Source organism: Triticum aestivum, chromosome 6B (assembly GCF_018294505.1).
Source record: "Triticum aestivum cultivar Chinese Spring chromosome 6B, IWGSC CS RefSeq v2.1, whole genome shotgun sequence".
NCBI classification, from domain to species: domain Eukaryota; kingdom Viridiplantae; phylum Streptophyta; class Magnoliopsida; order Poales; family Poaceae; genus Triticum; species Triticum aestivum.
The window spans coordinates 666,536,826-666,556,865 of NC_057810.1; positions in this window are offsets into that span (position 1 = coordinate 666,536,826).

Here is a 20,040-nt window from a genome sequence, read left to right on the forward strand (position 1 = left end):
CTCTTCCTTCCCCCCAAGTCCTAGTCCAACTAGGGAAGGGGCGCCTCCTCCTAGGGCCGGCCGCACCCCCCTTGCTCCTTTATATACGGGGGTAGGGGGGCACCCTAGACACACAAGTTGATCTACGGATCGTTCCTTACCCGTGTGCGGTGCCCCCCTCCACCATATTCCACCTCGATCATATCGTCGCGGAGTTTAGGCGAAGCCCTGCGCCGGTAGAGCATCATCATCATCACCACGCCATCGTTCTGACGGAACTCATCCCCGACACTTTGCTGGATCGGAGTCTGGGGATCGTCATCGAGCTGAACGTGTGCTGAACTCGGAGGTGCCGTACGTTCGGTACTTGAATCGGTCGGATCGTGAAGACGTATGACTACATCAACCGCGTTGTCATTACGCTTCCGCTTACGGTCTACGAGGGTACGTGAACAACACTCTCCCCTCTCGTTGCTATGCGATCACCATGATCTTGCGTGTACATAGGATTTTTTTGAAATTACTACGTTCCCCAACACCGTTTTGGTTCATCTTCATATTTATTTCGATCATCTTGAAGAGGGCCATCAAATGGTGACATGCACTCATAATTTTAGCCTCATCCCATTATAGACTCAAGTCACTCTTCACGATCATGCCATTTTTTAGCGTCAACAGTTTTGAAAGTCCGCGTTGGAGATTTCCTACCTTGCCAAAATTTGCAAATTATTAAAACAACACCATATGTGATCGCTTCCACTTAGTAAAGTCCTCATACATATATCCGGCGAGACATATCGGCATACCACGCAACCATAATTTCTTGCATGCATTTCTTCCGATGAACACTCAAAATGTCCGAAACTACCGGATTAACAACCACGTCTATCTATAGAGATACTAAGCTCCCACGATTTGAAGCGCTCTCGTGCTTCGGGGTTTGTGGATCGTTGTGGGACCTGCATGAAAGGTTGTCTGTTGCTTAGTTTTATTTCCCCTTCTCTTTTTATTTTCTTACAAGTTTAATTATGAGCGCTTATTAAAATTTGCAAACATTAAAAAGAAATAATAATAATAATTTATATCTTTAGCTTCATTAATATTTATTACATTCATGAGTATTTTCAAGTTCAGGGTATTTTTCAAGTTTGCGAACATTTTTAAAAATTGAAACTTGTTTAATTCGCAAATATTTTTAATCCATGAATATATTTTAAACTCATAAACATTTTCTACAATTCATGGTTTTGTAAAATTCACATATTTTCAAAAAATTCTTGAACATATTTTAATTAAACTAACCTATTTATATTTAAAAAATAGTTCATTTTTCTGAGCGAGCAGTGGGGCGAGCAGAAAAAAAGCTAACCGACTGAGAGGAATAGGGAGTCAAACAAGCGAGCGAGAGCTCGTGGGCCGATCCATGTGAGTATTATAGCAACAATTGCATGATTTTAGCGTGGGTAGGACCTCTCAAGAGGCTCAAACGACCACCTCCTACTGACACCGAGACGGACACGTGTAAAGACATCACAATGACACACCAAAAAACTTCATTCTCCTTTAGAAAATATTATCTCCAACAAAATCCGACATGATATATAAATGAAAAAACACACCTTCATAATGTAATTAAAACACAAGACAACATTGATAAAATCCAAACAAAACAACCGACCGTGGCTCTCTACTTAGATATAAAAGAATTGGTCACACAAGTGAAGAACGGCACGGCGAAGCGCGTTAGCCTTTAGTCATTCCACGATTTGAAGCGCTCTGGTGCTTCGGGGTTTGTGGGTCGTTGTGGGACCTGCATGAAAGGTTGTCTGTTGCTTAGTTTTATTTCTCCTTCTCTTTTTATTTTCTTACATGTTTTAATTATGAGTGCTTATTAAAATTTGTGAACATTAAAAAGAAATAATAATAATAATTTATATATTTAGCTTCATTAATATTTATTACATTCATGGGTATTTTAAAGTTCAGGGTATTTTTGAAGTTTGCGAACATTTTTTTAAATTTGAAAATTGTTTAATTTGCAAATATTTTTAATCCATGAATATATTTTAAACTCATAAACATTTTCTACAATTCATGGTTTTGTAAAATTCACATATTTTCAAAAAACTCTTGAACATATTTTAATTAAACTAACCTATTTATATTTAAAAAATAGTCCATTTTTCTGAGCGAGTAGTGGGGCGAGCAGAAAAAAAGCTAACCGACTGAGAGGAATAGGGAGTCAAACAAGCGAGCGAGAGCTCGTGGGCCGATCCATATGAGTATTATAGCAACAATTGAATGATTTTAGCGTGGATAGGACCTCTCAAGAGGCTCAAACGACCACCGCCTACTGGCACCGAGACGGACACGTGTAAAGACATCACAATGACACACCAAAAAACTTCATCCTCCTTTAGAAAATATTGTGTCCAACAAAACATGACATGATATACAAATGAAAAAACACACCTTCATAATGTAATTAAAACACAAGACAACATTGATAAAATCCAAACAAAACAACCGACTGTGGCTCTCTACTTAGATATAAAAGAATTGGTCACACGAGTGAAAAACGGCGCGGCGAAGCGCGTTAGCCTCTAGTTATTCCACGATTTGAAGCGCTCTGGTGCTTCAGGGTTTGTGGGTCGTTGTGGGACCTGCATGAAAGGTTGTCTGTTGCTTAGTTTTATTTCTCCTTCTCTCTTTATTTTCTTACATGTTTTAATTATGAGCGCTTATTAAAGTTTGTGAACATTAAAAAGAAATAATAATAATAATTTATATCTTTAACTTCATTAATATTTATTACATTCATGACTATTTTGAAGTTCAGGGTATTTTTGAAGTATGCGAACATTTTTTAAATTTGAAACTTGTTTAATTTGCAAATATTTTTAATCCATGAATATATTTTAAACTCATAAACATTTTATACAATTCATGGTTTTGTAAAATTCACATATTTTCAAAAAATCCTTGAACATATTTTAATTAAACTAACCTGTTTATATTTAAAAAATAGTCCATTTTTCCTAGCGAGCAGTGGGGTGAGCAGAAAAAAAGCTAACCGACTAAGAGGAATAGGGAGTCAAACAAGCGAGCGAGAGCTCGTGAGCCGATCCATGTGAGTATTATAGCAACAATTGCATGATTTTAGCGTGGATAGGACCTCTCAAGAGGCTCAAACGACCACCGCCTACTGGCACCGAGACGGACACGTGTAAAGACATCACAACGACACACCAAAAAACTTCATTCTCCTTTAGAAAATATTGTGTCCAACAAACCCCGACATGATATACAAATGAAAAAACACACCTTCACAATGTAATTAAAACACAAGACAACATTGCTAAAATCCAAACAAAACAACCGACCGTGGCTCTTTACTTAGATATAAAAGAATTGGTCACACGAGTGAACAACGGCGCGGCGAAGCGCGTTAGCCTCTAGTCATTCCAAGATTTGAAGCGCTCTGGTGCTTCGGGGTTTGTGGGTCGTTGTGGGACCTGCATGAAAGGTTGTCTGTTGCTTAGTTTTATTTCTCCTTCTCTGTTTATTTTCTTACATGTTTTAATTATGAGCGCTTATTAAAATTTGCGAACATTAAAAAGAAATAATAATAATAATTTATATCTTTAGCTTCATTAATATTTATTACATTCATCAGTATTTTGAAGTTCATGATATTTTTGAAGTTTGCGAACATTTCTTAAATTTGAAACATGTTTAATTTGCAAATATTTTTAGTCCATTAATATATTTTAAACTCATAAACATTTTCTACAATTCATGGTTTTCTAAAATTCACATATTTTCAAAAAATCCTTGAACATATTTTAATTAAACTAACCTATTTATATTTAAAAAATAGTCCATTTTTCTGAGCGAGCAGTGGGGCGATAAGAAAAAAAGCTAACCGACTGAGAGGAATAGGGAGTCAAACAAGCGAGCGAGAGCTCGTGGGCCGGTCCATGTGAGTATTATAGCAACAATTGCATGATTTTAGCGTGGATAGGACCTCTCAAGAGGCTCAAACGACCACCGCCTACTGGCACCGAGACGGACACGTGTAAAGACATCACAACGACACACCAAAAAACTTCATTCTCCTTTAGAAAATATTGTGTCCAACAAAACCCGACATGATATACAAATGAAAAAACACACCTTCATAATGTAATTAAAACACAAGACAACATTGATAAAATCCAAACAAAACAACCGACCGTGGCTCTCTACTTAGATATAAAAGAATTGGTCACACGAGTGAAGAACGGCGCGGCGAAGCGCGTTAGCCTCTAGTCATTCCATGATTTGAAGCGCTCTGGTGCTTCGGGGTTTGTGGGTCGTTGTGGGACCTGCATGAAAGGTTGTTTGTTGCTTAGTTTTATTTCTCCTTCTCTCTTTATTTGCTTACATGTTTTAATTATGAGCGCTTATTAAAATTTGCGAACATTAAAAAGAAATAATAATAATAATCTATATCTTTAGCTTCATTAATATTTATTACATTCATGAGTATTTCGAAGTGCAGGGTATTTTTGAAGTTTGCGAACATTTTTTAAATTTGAAACATGTTTAATTTGCAAATATTTTTAATCCATGAATATATTTTAAATTCATAAACATTTTCTACAATTCATGGTTTTCTAAAATTCACATATTTTCAAAAAATCCTTGAACATATTTTAATTAAACTAACCTATTTATATTTAAAAAATAGTTCATTTTTCTGAGCGAGCAGTGGGGCGAGCATAAAAAAAGCTAACCGACTGAGAGGAATAGGGAGTCAAACAAGCGAGCGAGAGCTCGTGGGCCGATCCATGTGAGTATTATAGCAACAATTGCATGATTTTAGCGTGGATAGGACCTCTCAAGAGGCTCAAACGACCACCGCCTACTGGCATCGAGACGGACACGTGTAAAGACATCACAACGACACACCAAAAAACTTCATTCTCCTTTAGAAAATATTGTGTCCAACAAAACATGACATGATATACAAATGAAAAAACACACCTTCATAATGTAATTAAAACACAAGACAACATTGATAAAATCCAAACAAAACAACCGACTGTGGCTCTCTACTTAGATATAAAAGAATTGGTCACACGAGTGAAAAACGGCGTGGCGAAGCGCGTTAGCCTCTAGTTATTCCACGATTTGAAGCGCTCTGGTGCTTCAGGGTTTGTGGGTCATTGTGGGACCTGCATGAAAGGTTGTCTGTTGCTTAGTTTTATTTCTCCTTCTCTCTTTTATTTTCTTACATGTTTTAATTATGAGCGCTTATTAAAATTTGCGAACATTAAAAAGAAATAATAATAATAATTTATATCTTTAACTTCATTAATATTTATTACATTCATGAGTATTTTGAAGTTCAGGGTATTTTTGAAGTATGCGAACATTTTTTAAATTTGAAACTTGTTTAATTTGCAAATATTTTTAATCCATGAATATATTTTAAACTCATAAACATTTTATACAATTCATGGTTTTGTAAAATTCACATATTTTCAAAAAATCCTTGAACATATTTTAATTAAACTAACCTGTTTATATTTAAAAAATAGTCCATTTTTCCTAGCGAGCAGTGGGGTGAGCAGAAAAAAAGCTAACCGACTGAGAGGAATAGGGAGTCAGACAAGCGAGCGAGAGCTCGTGAGCCGATCCATGTGAGTATTATAGCAACAATTGCATGATTTTAGCGTGGATAGGACCTCTCAAGAGGCTCAAACGACCACCGCCTACTGGCACCGAGACGGACACGTGTAAAGACATCACAACGACACACCAAAAAACTTCATTCTCCTTTAGAAAATATTGTGTCCAACAAAACCCGACATGATATACAAATGAAAAAACACACCTTCATAATGTAATTAAAACACAAGACAACATTGATAAAATCCAAACAAAACAACCGACCGTGGCTCTCTACTTAGATATAAAGAATTGGTCACACGAGTCAAGAACGGCGCCGCGAAGCGCGTTAGCCTCTAGTCATTCCACGATTTGAAGCGCTCTGGTGCTTCGGGGTTTGTGGGTCGTTGTGGGACCTGTATGAAAGGTTGTCTGTTGCTTAGTTTTATTTCTCCTTCTCTCTTTATTTTCTTATATGTTTTAATTATTAGCGCTTATTAAAATTTGCGAACATTAAAAAGAAATAATAATAATAATTTATATCTTTAGCTTCATTAATATTTATTACATTCATGAGTATTTTGAAGTTCAGGGTATTTTTGAAGTTTGCGAACATTTTTTAAATTTGAAACTTGTTTAATTTGCAAATATTTTTAATCCATGAATATATTTTAAACTCATAAATATTTTCTACAATTCATGGTTTTGTAAAATTCACATATTTCAAAAAATACTTGAACATATTTTAATTAAACTAACCTATTTATATTTAAAAAATAGTCCATTTTTCTGAGTGAGCAGTGGGGCGAGCAGAAAAAAAAGCTAACCGACTGAGAGGAATAGGGAGTTAAACAAGCGAGCGAGAGCTCGTGGGCCGATCCATGTGAGTATTATAGCAACAATTGCATGATTTTAGTGTGGATAGGACCCCTCAAGAGGCTCAAACGACCACCGTCTACTGGCACCGAGACGGACACGTGTAAAGACATCACAACGACACACCAAAAAACTTCATTCTCCGTTAGAAATATTGTCTCCAACAAAACCCGACATGATATACAAATGAAAAAACACACCTTCACAATGTAATTAAAACACAAGACAACATTGATAAAATCCAAACAAAACAACCGACCGTGGCTCTTTACTTAGATATAAAAGAATTGGTCACACGAGTGAAGAACAGCGCGGCGAAGCGCGTTAGCCTCTAGTCATTCCACGATTTGAAGCGCTCTGGTGCTTCGGGGTTTGTGGGTCGTTGTGGGACCTGCATGAAAGGTTGTCTGGTGCTTAGTTTTATTTTTCCTTCTCTCTTTATTTTCTTACATGTTTTAATTATGAGCGCTTATTAAATTTTGCGAACATTAAAAAGAAATAATAATAATAATTTATATCTTTAGCTTCATTAATATTTATTACATTCATGAGTATTTTGAAGTTCATGGTATTTTTGAAGTTTGCGAACATTTTTTAAATTTGAAACATGTTTAATTTGCAAATATTTTTAATCCATGAATATATTTTAAACTCATAAACATTTTCTACAATTCATGGTTTTCTAAAATTCACATATTTTCAAAAAATCCTTGAACATATTTTAATTAAACTAACCTATTTATATTTAAAAAATAGTCCATTTTTCTGAGCGAGCAGTGGGGCGAGCAGAAAAAAAGCTAACCGACTGAGAGGAATAGGGAGTCAAACAAGCGAGCGAGAGCTCGTGGGCCGATCCATGTGAGTATTATAGCAACAATTGCATGATTTTAGTGTGGATAGGACCCCTCAAGAGGCTCAAACGACCATCGTCTACTGGCACCGAGACGGACACGTGTAAAGACATCATAACGACACACCAAAAAACTTCATTCTCCTTTAGAAATATTGTCTCCAACAAAACCCGACATGATATACAAATGAAAAAACACACCTTCATAATATAATTAAAACACAAGACAACATTGATAAAATCCAAACAAAACAACCGACCGTGGCTCTTTACTTAGATATAAAAGAATTGGTCACACGAGTGAAGAACGGCGCGGCGAAGCGCGTTAGCCTCTAGTCATTCCACGACTTGAAGCGCTCTGGTGCTTCAGGGTTTGTGGGTCGTTGTGGGACCTGCATGAAAGGTTGTCTGGTGCTTAGTTTTATTTCTCCTTCTCTCTTTATTTTCTTACATGTTTTAATTATGAGCGCTTATTAAATTTTGCAAACATTAAAAAGAAATAATAATAATAATTTATATCTTTAGCTTCATTAATATTTATTACATTCATCAGTATTTTGAAGTTCATGGTATTTTTGAAGTTTGCGAACATTTTTAAATTTGAAACATGTTTAATTTGCAAATATTTTTAATCCATGAATATATTTTAAACTCATAAACATTTTCTACAATTCATGGTTTTCTAAAATTCACATATTTTCAAAAAATCCTTGAACATATTTTAATTAAACTAACCTATTTATATTTAAAAATAGTCCATTTTTCTGAGCGAGCAGTGGGGCGAGCAGAAAAAAAGCTAACCGGCTGAGAGAAATAGGGAGTCAAACAAGCGAGCGAGAGCTCGTGGGCCGATCCATGTGAGTATTATAGCAACAGTGGCATGATTTTAGCGTGGATAGGACCTCTCAAGAGGCTCAAACGACCACCGCCTACTGGCACCGAAACGGACACGTGTAAAGACATCACAACGACACACCAAAAAACTTCATTCTCCTTTAGAAAATATTGTGTCCAACAAAACCCGACATGATATGCAAATGAAAAAGCACACCTTCATAATGTAATTAAAACACAAGACAACATTGATAAAATCCAAACAAAACAACCGAACGTGGCTCTCTACTTAGATATAAAAGAATTGGTCACACGAGTGAAGAACGGCGCGGCGAAGCGCGTTAGCCTCTAGTCATTCCACGATTTGAAGCGCTCTGGTGCTTCGGGGTTTGTGGGTCGTTGTGGGACCGGCATGAAAGGTTGTCTGTTGCTTAGTTTTATTTCTCCTTCTCTCTTTATTTTCTTACATGTTTTAATTATGAGCGCTTATTAAAATTTGCGAACATTAAAAAGAAATAATAATAATAATCTATACCTTTAGCTTCATTAATATTTATTACATTCATGAGTATTTCGAAGTTCAGGGTATTTTTGAAGTTTGCGAACAATTTTTAAATTTGAAACATGTTTAATTTGCAAATATTTTTAATCCATGAATATATTTTAAACTCATAAACATTTTCTACAATTCATGGTTTTCTAAAATCACATATTTTCAAAAAATCCTTGAACATATTTTAATTAAACTAACCTATTTATATTTAAAAAATAGTCCATTTTTCTGAGCGAGCAGTGCGGCGAGCAGAAAAAAAGCTAACCGACTGAGAGGAATAGGGAGTCAAACAAGCGAGCGAGAGCTCGTGGGCCGATCCATGTGAGTATTATAGCAACAGTGGCATGATTTTAGCGTGGATAGGACCTCTCAAGAGGCTCAAACGACCACCGCCTACTGGCACCGAGATGGACACGTGTAAAGACATCACAACGACACACCAAAAAACTTCATTCTCCTTTAGAAAATATTGTGTCCAACAAAACCCGACATGATATACAAATGAAAAAACACACCTTCATAATGTAATTAAAACACAAGACAACATTGATAAAATCCAAACAAAACAACCGACCGTGGCTCTTTACTTAGATATAAAAGAATTGGTCACACGAGTGAAGAACGGCGCGGCGAAGCGCGTTAGCCTCTAGTCATTCCACGATTTGAAGCGCTCTGGTGCTTCGGGGTTTGTGGGTCGTTGTGGGACCTGCATGAAAGGTTGTTTGTTGCTTAGTTTTATTTCTCCTTCTCTCTTTATTTTCTTACATGTTTTAATTATGAGCGCTTATTAAAATTTGCGAACATTAAAAAGAAATAATAATAATAATTTATATCTTTAACTTCATTAATATTTATTACATTCATGACTATTTTGAAGTCCAGGGTATTTTTGAAGTATGCGAACATTTTTTAAATTTGAAACTTGTTTAATTTGCAAATATTTTTAATCCATGAATATATTTTAAACTCATAAACATTTTATACAATTCATGGTTTTGTAAAATTCACATATTTTCAAAAAATCCTTGAACATATTTTAATTAAACTAACCTGTTTATATTTAAAAAATAGTCCATTTTTCCTAGCGAGCAGTGGGGTGAGCAGAAAAAAAGCTAACCGACTGAGAGGAATAGGGAGTCAGACAAGCGAGCGAGAGCTCGTGAGCCGATCCATGTGAGTATTATAGCAACAATTGCATGATTTTAGCGTGGATAGGTCCTCTTAAGAGGCTCAAACGACCACCGCCTACTGGCACCGAGACGGACACGTGTAAAGACATCACAACGACACACCAAAAAACTTCATTCTCCTTTAGAAAATATTGTGTCCAACAAAACCCGACATGATATACAAATGAAAAAACACACCTTCATAATGTAATTAAAACACAAGACAACATTGATAAAATCCAAACAAAACAACCGACCGTGGCTCTCTACTTAGATATAAAGAATTGGTCACACGAGTCAAGAACGGCGCCGCGAAGCGCGTTAGCCTCTAGTCATTCCACGATTTGAAGCGCTCTGGTGCTTCGGGGTTTGTGGGTCGTTGTGGGACCTGCATGAAAGGTTGTCTGTTGCTTAGTTTTATTTCTCCTTCTCTCTTTATTTTCTTATATGTTTTAATTATTAGCGCTTATTAAAATTTGCGAACATTAAAAAGAAATAATAATAATAATTTATATCTTTAGCTTCATTAATATTTATTACATTCATGAGTATTTTGAAGTTCAGGGTATTTTTAAAGTTTGCGAACATTTTTTAAATTTGAAACTTGTTTAATTTGCAAATATTTTTAATCCATGAATATATTTTAAACTCATAAACATTTTCTACAATTCATGGTTTTGTAAAATTCACATATTTCAAAAAATCCTTGAACATATTTTAATTAAACTAACCTATTTATATTTAAAAAATAGTCCATTTTTCTGAGTGAGCAGTGGGGCGAGCAGAAAAAAAAGCTAACCGACTGAGAGGAATAGGGAGTTAAACAAGCGAGCGAGAGCTCGTGGGCCGATCCATGTGAGTATTATAGCAACAATTGCATGATTTTAGCGTGGATAGGACCTCTCAAGAGGCTCAAACGACCACCGTCTACTGGCACCGAGACGGACACGTGTAAAGACATCACAACGACACAACAAAAAACTTCATTCTCCGTTAGAAATATTGTCTCCAACAAAACCCGACATGATATACAAATGAAAAAACACACCTTCATAATGTAATTAAAACACAAGACAACATTGATAAAATCCAAACAAAACAACCGACTGTGGCTCTTTACTTAGATATAAAAGAATTGGTCACACGAGTGAAGAACGGCGCGGCGAAGCGCGTTAGCCTCTAGTCATTCCACGATTTGAAGCGCTCTGGTGCTTCCGGGTTTGTGGGTCGTTGTGGGACCTGCATGAAAGGTTGTCTGGTGCTTAGTTTTATTTTTCCTTCTCTCTTTATTTTCTTACATGTTTTAATTATGAGCGCTTATTAAATTTTGCGAACATTAAAAAGAAATAATAATAATAATTTATATCTTTAGCTTCATTAATATTTATTACATTCATGAGTATTTTGAAGTTCATGGTATTTTTGAAGTTTGCAAACATTTTTTAAATTTGAAACATGTTTAATTTGCAAATATTTTTAATCCATGAATATATTTTAAACTCATAAACATTTTCTACAATTCATGATTTTCTAAAATTCACATATTTTCAAAAAATCCTTGAACATATTTTAATTAAACTAACCTATTTATATTTAAAAAATAGTCCATTTTTCTGAGCGAGCAGTGGGGCGAGCAGAAAAAAAGCTAACCGACTGAGAGGAATAGGGAGTCAAACAAGCGAGCGAGAGCTCGTGGGCCGATCCATGTGAGTATTATAGCAACAGTGGCATGATTTTAGCGTGGATAGGACCTCTCAAGAGGCTCAAACGACCACCGCCTACTGGCACCGAGACGGACACCTGTAAAGACATCACAACGACACACCAAAAAACTTCATTCTCCTTTAGAAAATATTGTGTCCAACAAAACCCGACATGATATACAAATGAAAAAACACACCTTCATAATGTAATTAAAACACAAGACAACATTGATAAAATCCAAACAAAACAACCGACCGTGGCTCTTTACTTAGATATAAAAGAATTGGTCACACGAGTGAAGAACGGCGCGGCGAAGCGCGTTAGCCTCTAGTCATTCCACGATTTGAAGCGCTCTGGTGCTTCGGGGTTTGTGGGTCGTTGTGGGACCTGCATGAAAGGTTGTCTGTTGCTTAGTTTTATTTCTCCTTCTCTCTTTATTTTCTTACATGTTTTAATTATGAGCGCTTATTAAATTTTGCGAACATTAAAAAGAAATAATAATAATAATTTATATCTTTAGCTTCATTAATATTTATTACATTCATGAGTATTTTGAAGTTCATGGTATTTTTGAAGTTTGCGAACATTTTTTAAATTTGAAACATGTTTAATTTGCAAATATTTTTAATCCATGAATATATTTTAAACTCATAAACATTTTCTACAGTTCATAGTTTTCTAAAATTCACATATTTTCAAAAAATCCTTGAACATATTTTAATTAAACTAACCTATTTATATTTAAAAAATAGTCCATTTTTCTGAGCGAGCAGTGGGGCGAGCAGAAAAAAAGCTAACCGACTGAGAGGAATAGGGAGTCCAACAAGCGAGCGAGAGCTCGTGGGCCGATCCATGTGAGTATTATAGCAACAATTGCATGATTTTAGTGTGGATAGGACCCCTCAAGAGGCACAAACGACCATCGTCTACTGGCACCGAGACGGACACGTGTAAAGACATCAGAACGACACACCAAAAAACTTCATTCTCCTTTAGAAATATTGTCTCCAACAAAACCCGACATGATATACAAATGAAAAAACACACCTTCATAATATAATTAAAACACAAGACAACATTGATAAAATCCAAACAAAACAACCGACCGTGGCTCTTTACTTAGATATAAAAGAATTGGTCACACGAGTGAAGAACGGCGCGGCGAAGCGCGTTAGCCTCTAGTCATTCCACGACTTGAAGCGCTCTGGTGCTTCGGGGTTTGTGGGTCGTTGTGGGACCTGCATGAAAGGTTGTCTGGTGCTTAGTTTTATTTCTCCTTCTCTCTTTATTTTCTTACATGTTTTAATTATGAGCGCTTATTAAATTTTGCGAACATTAAAAAGAAATAATAATAATAATTTATATCTTTAGCTTCATTAATATTTATAACATTCATCAGTATTTTGAAGTTCATGGTATTTTTGAAGTTTGCGAACATTTTTAAATTTGAAACATGTTTAATTTGCAAATATTTTTAATCCATGAATATATTTTAAACTCATAAACATTTTCTACAATTCATGGTTTTCTAAAATTCACATATTTTCAAAAAATCCTTGAACATATTTTAATTAAACTAACCTATTTATATTTAAAAAATAGTCCATTTTTCTGAGCGAGCAGTGGGGCGAGCAGAAAAAAAGCTAACCGACTGAGAGGAATAGGGAGTCAAACAAGCGAGCGAGAGCTCGTGGGCCGATCCATGTGAGTATTATAGCAACAGTGGCATGATTTTAGCGTGGATAGGACCTCTCAAGAGGCTCAAACGACCACCGCCTACTAGCACCGAGACGGACACGTGTAAAGACATCACAACGACACACCAAAAAACTTCATTCTCCTTTAGAAAATATTGTGTCCAACAAAACCCGACATGATATGCAAATGAAAAAGCACACCTTCATAATGTAATTAAAACACAAGACAACATTGATAAAATCCAAACAAAACAACCGAACGTGGCTCTCTACTTAGATATAAAAGAATTGGTCACACGAGTGAAGAACGGCGCGGCGAAGCGCGTTAGCCTCTAGTCATTCCACGATTTGAAGCGCTCTGGTGCTTCGGGGTTTGTGGGTCGTTGTGGGACCTGCATGAAAGGTTGTTTGTTGCTTAGTTTTATTTCTCCTTCTCTCTTTATTTTCTTACATGTTTTAATTATGAGCGCTTATTAAAATTTGCGAACATTAAAAAGAAATAATAATAATAATTTATATCTTTAACTTCATTAATATTTATTACATTCATGACTATTTTGAAGTCCAGGGTATTTTTGAAGTATGCGAACATTTTTTAAATTTGAAACTTGTTTAATTTGCAAATATTTTTAATCCATGAATATATTTTAAACTCATAAACATTTTCTACAATTCATGGTTTTCTAAAATTCACATATTTTCAAAAAATCCTTGAACATATTTTAATTAAACTAACCTATTTATATTTAAAAAATAGTCCATTTTTCTGAGCGAGCAGTGAGGCGAGCAGAAAAAAAGCTAACCGACTGAGAGGAATAGGGAGTCAAACAAGCGAGCGAGAGCTCGTGGGCCGATCCATGTGAGTATTATAGCAACAGTTGCATGATTTTAGTGTGGATAGGACCCCTCAAGAGGCACAAACGACCATCGTCTACTGGCACCGAGACGGACACGTGTAAAGACATCAGAACGACACACCAAAAAACTTCATTCTCCTTTAGAAATATTGTCTCCAACAAAACCCGACATGATATACAAATGAAAAAACACACCTTCATAATATAATTAAAACACAAGACAACATTGATAAAATCCAAACAAAACAACCGACCGTGGCTCTTTACTTAGATATAAAAGAATTGGTCACACGAGTGAAAAACGGCGCGGCGAAGCGCGTTAGCCTCTAGTCATTCCACGACTTGAAGCGCTCTGGTGCTTCGGGGTTTGTGGGTCGTTGTGGGACCTGCATGAAAGGTTGTCTGGTGCTTAGTTTTATTTCTCCTTCTCTCTTTATTTTCTTACATGTTTTAATTATGAGCGCTTATTAAATTTTGCGAACATTAAAAAGAAATAATAATAATAATTTATATCTTTAGCTTCATTAATATTTATAACATTCATCAGTATTTTGAAGTTCATGGTATTTTTGAAGTTTGCGAACATTTTTAAATTTGAAACATGTTTAATTTGCAAATATTTTTAATCCATGAATATATTTTAAACTCATAAACATTTTCTACAATTCATGGTTTTCTAAAATTCACATATTTTCAAAAAATCCTTGAACATATTTTAATTAAACTAACCTATTTATATTTAAAAAATAGTCCATTTTTCTGAGCGAGCAGTGGGGCGAGCAGAAAAAAAGCTAACCGACTGAGAGGAATAGGGAGTCAAACAAGCGAGCGAGAGCTCGTGGGCCGATCCATGTGAGTATTATAGCAACAGTGGCATGATTTTAGCGTGGATAGGACCTCTCAAGAGGCTCAAACGACCACCGCCTACTAGCACCGAGACGGACACGTGTAAAGACATCACAACGACACACCAAAAAACTTCATTCTCCTTTAGAAAATATTGTGTCCAACAAAACCCGACATGATATGCAAATGAAAAAGCACACCTTCATAATGTAATTAAAACACAAGACAACATTGATAAAATCCAAACAAAACAACCGAACGTGGCTCTCTACTTAGATATAAAAGAATTGGTCACACGAGTGAAGAACGGCGCGGCGAAGCGCGTTAGCCTCTAGTCATTCCACGATTTGAAGCGCTCTGGTGCTTCGGGGTTTGTGGGTCGTTGTGGGACCTGCATGAAAGGTTGTCTGTTGCTTAATTTTATTTCTCCTTCTCTCTTTATTTTCTTACATGTTTTAATTATGAGCGCTTATTAAAATTTGCGAACATTAAAAAGAAATAATAATAATAATCTATACCTTTAGCTTCATTAATATTTATTACATTCATGAGTATTTTGAAGTTCAGGGTATTTTTGAAGTTTGCGAACATTTTTTAAATTTGAAACATGTTTAATTTGCAAATATTTTTAATCCATGAATATATTTTAAACTCATAAACATTTTCTACAATTCATGGTTTTCTAAAATTCACATATTTTCAAAAAATCCTTGAACATATTTTAATTAAACTAACCTATTTATATTTAAAAAATAGTCCATTTTTCTGAGCGAGCAGTGGGGCGAGCAGAAAAAAGCTAACCGACTGAGAGGAATAGGGAGTCAAACAAGCGAGCGAGAGCTCGTGGGCCGATCCATGTGAGTATTATAGCAACAGTTGCATGATTTTAGTGTGGATAGGACCCCTCAAGAGGCTCAAACGACCACCGTCTACTGGCAACGAGACGAACACGTGTAAAGACATCACAACGACACACCAAAAAACTTCATTCTCCTTTAGAAATATTGTCTCCAACAAAACCCGACATGATATACAAATGAAAAAACACACCTTCATAATGTAATTAAAACGCAAGACAACATTGATAAAATCCAAACAAAACAACCGACCGTGGCTCTTTACTTAGATATAAAAGAATTGGTCACACGAGTGAAGAACGGCGCGGCAAAGCGCGTTAGCCTCTAGTCATTCCACGATTTGAAGCGCTCTGGTGCTTCGGGGTTTGTGGGTCGTTGTGGGACCTGCATGAAAGGTTGTCTGGTGCTTAGTTTTATTTCTCCTTCTCTCTTTATTTTCTTACATGTTTTAATTATGAGCGCTTATTAAATTTTGCGAACATTAAAAAGAAATAATAATAATAATTTATATCTTTAGCTTCATTAATATTTATTACATTCATCAGTATTTTGAAGTTCATGGTATTTTTGAAGTTTGCGAACATTTTTTAAATTTGAAACATGTTTAATTTGCAAATATTTTTAATCCATGAATATATTTTAAACTCATAAACATTTTCTACAATTCATGGTTTTTCTAAAATTCACATATTTTCAAAAAATCCTTGAACATATTTTAATTAAACTAACCTATTTATATTTAAAAAATAGTCCATTTTTCTAAGCGAGCAGTGGGGCGAGCAGAAAAAAGCTAACCGACTGAGAGGAATAGGGAGTCAAAGAAGCGAGCGAGAGCTCGTGGGCCGATCCATGTGAGTATTATAGCAACAGTGGCATGATTTTAGCGTGGATAGGACCTCTCAAGAGGCTCAAACGACCACCGCCTACTGGCACCGAGACGGACACGTGTAAAGACATCACAACGACACACCAAAAAACTTCATTCTCCTTTAGAAAATATTGTGTCCAACAAAACCCGACATGATATGCAAATGAAAAAGCACACCTTCATAATGTAATTAAAACACAAGACAACATTGATAAAATCCAAACAAAACAACCGAACGTGGCTCTCTACTTAGATATAAAAGAATTGGTCACACGAGTGAAGAACGGCGCGGCGAAGCGCGTTAGCCTCTAGTCATTCCACGATTTGAAGCGCTCTGGTGCTTCGGGGTTTGTGGGTCGTTGTGGGACCTGCATGAAAGGTTGTCCGTTGCTTAATTTTATTTCTCCTTCTCTCTTTATTTTCTTACATGTTTTAATTATGAGCGCTTATTAAAATTTGCGAACATTAAAAAGAAATAATAATAATAATCTATACCTTTAGCTTCATTAATATTTATTACATTCATGAGTATTTCGAAGTTCAGGGTATTTTTGAAGTTTGCGAACATTTTTTAAATTTGAAACATGTTTAATTTGCAAATATTTTTAATCCATGAATATATTTTAAACTCATAAACATTTTCTACAATTCATGGTTTTCTAAAATTCACATATTTTCAAAAAATCCTTGAACATATTTTAATTAAACTAACCTATTTATATTTAAAAAATAGTCCATTTTTCTGAGCGAGCAATGGGGCGAGCATAAAAAAAGCTAACCGACTAAGAGGAATAGGGAGTCAAACAAGCGAGCGAGAGCTCGTGGGCCGATCCATGTGAGTATTATAGCAACAATTGCATGATTTTAGCGTGGATAGGACCTCTCAAGAGGCTCAAACGACCAGAGCCTACTGGCACCGAGACGGACACGTGTAAAGACATCACAATGACACACCAAAAAACTTCATTCTCCTTTAGAAAATATTGTGTCCAACAAAACCCGACATGATATACAAATGAAAAAACACACCTTCATAATGTAATTAAAACACAAGACAACATTGATAAAATCCAAACAAAACAACCGACTGTGGCTCTCTACTTAGATATAAAAGAATTGGTCACACGAATGAAGAACGACGCGGCGAAGCGTGTTAGCCTCTAGTCATTCCACGATTTGAAGCGCTCTGGTGCTTCGGGCTTTGTGGGTCGTTGTGGGACCTGCATGAAAGGTTGTCTGTTGCTTAGTTTTATTTCTCCTTCTCTCTTTATTTTTTACATGTTTTACTTATGAGCGCTTATTAAAATTTGCGAACATTAAAAAGAAATAATAATAATAATTTATATCTTTAACTTCATTAATATTTATCACATTCATGAGTATTTTGAAGTTCAGGGTATTTTTGAAGTTTGCGAACATTTTTTAAATTTGAAACTTGTTTAATTTGCAAATTTTTTTAATCCATGAATATATTTAAAACTCATAAACATTTTATACAATTCATGGTTTTGTAAAATTCACATATTTTCAAAAAATCCTTGAACATATTTTAATTAAACTAACCTATTTATATTTAAAAAATAGTCCATTTTTCCTAGCGAGCAGTGGGGTGAGCAGAAAAAAAGCTAACCGACTGAGAGGAATAGGGAGTCAGACAAGCGAGCGAGAGCTCGTGGGCCGATCCATGTGAGTATTATAGCAACAATTGCATGATTTTAGCGTGGATAGGACCCCTCAAGAGGCTCAAACGACCACCGCCTACTGGCACCGAGACGGGCACGTGTAAAGACATCACAACAACACACCAAAAAACTTCATTCTCATTTAGAAATATTGTCTCCAACAAAACCCGACATGATATACAAATGAAAAAACACACCTTCATAATGTAATTAAAACACAAGACAACATTGATAAAATCCAAACAAAACAACCGACCGTGGCTCTCTACTTAGATATAAAAGAATTGGTCACACGAGTGAAGAACGGCCCGGCGAAGCGCGTTAGCCTCTAGTCATTCCACGATTTGAAGCGCTCTGGTGCTTCGGGGTTTGTGGGTCGTTGTGGGACCTGCATGAAAGGTTGTCTGGTGCTTAGTTTTATTTCTCCTTCTCTCTTTATTTTCTTACATGTTTTAATTATGAGCGCTTATTAAATTTTGCGAACATTAAAAAGAAATAATAATAATAATTTATATCTTTAGCTTCATTAATATTTATTACATTCATGAGTATTTTGAAGTTCATGGTATTTTTGAAGTTTGCGAACATTTTTTAAATTTGAAACATGTTTAATTTGCAAATATTTTTAATCCATGAATATATTTTAAACTCATAAACATTTTCTACAATTCATGGTTTTCTAAAATTCACATATTTTCAAAAAATCCTTGAACATATTTTAATTAAATTAACCTATTTATATTTAAAAAATAGTCCATTTTTTTGAGCGAGCAGTGGGGCGAGCAGAAAAAAAGCTAACCGACTGAGAGGAATAGGGAGTCAAACAAGCGAGCGAGAGCTCGTGGGCCGATCCATGTGAGTATTATAGCAACAATTGCATGATTTTAGCGTGGATAGGACCTCTCAAGAGGCTCAAACGACCACCGCCTACTGGCACCAAGACGGACACGTGTAAAGACATCACAACGACACACCAAAAAACTTCATTCTCCTTTAGAAAATATTGTGTCCAACAAAACCCGACATGATATGCAAATGAAAAAACACACCTTCATAATGTAATTAAAACACAAGACAACATTGATAAAATCCAAACAAAACAACCGCCCGTGGCTCTCTACTTAGATATAAAAGAATTGGTCACACGAGTGAAGAACAGCGCGGCGAAGCGCGTTAGCCTCTAGTCATTCCACGATTTGAAGCGCTCTGGTGCTTCGGGGTTGGTGGGCCGTTGTGGGACCTGCATGAAAGGTTGTCTGTTTTAATTATGAGCGCTTATTAAATTTTGCGAACATTAAAAAGAAATAATAATAATAATTTATATCTTTAGCTTCATTAATATTTATTACATTCATCAGTATTTTGAAGTTCATGGTATTTTTGAAGTTTGCGAACTTTTTTAAATTTGAAACATGTTTAATTTGCAAATATTTTTAATCCATGAATATATTTTAAACTCATAAACATTTTATACAATTCATGGTTTTGTAAAATTCACATATTTTCAAAAAATCCTTGAACATATTTTAATTGAACTAACCTATTTATATTTAAAAAATAGTCCATTTTTCCTAGCGAGCAGTGGGGTGAGCAGAAAAAAAGCTAACCGACTG